The following is a 363-nucleotide window of genomic DNA, read 5'->3' as shown; positions in this document are numbered from 1 at the left end:
TTTCCTGCTGTGTAAATTAGCATCGTCAAAGATAAGAATGTGAATATAAACATGAGATATGCCCAGAACATAATTCTATTGTCACTTTATCTCTGTATATGTATATGTAGAAGGTCATATATGGCACATGTATTGGTAATGAAGTATGTTGACTTCTAAAAGGGACACTGTATTTGAGCCTATATACTCTTAATAAAGTGTTACTGTATCTCATCTTCACCCAGCAGTCGCCTCAGGACAACTGTAAGCTAAGGTAAAGGTAAAGACCCTGCAATGATACAGAGAAAACCCAAGAATCTGACAAGCTCCAGTGAGGAAGAACTTGGTGACACACACACACACACATACACACACACACACACA

Source organism: Pundamilia nyererei, unplaced genomic scaffold, assembly GCF_000239375.1.
Source record: "Pundamilia nyererei isolate P.nyererei 1_Seehausen unplaced genomic scaffold, PunNye1.0 scaffold00238, whole genome shotgun sequence".
NCBI lineage: Eukaryota > Metazoa > Chordata > Actinopteri > Cichliformes > Cichlidae > Pundamilia > Pundamilia nyererei.
Note: the sequence above shows the minus strand (reverse complement) of the source record.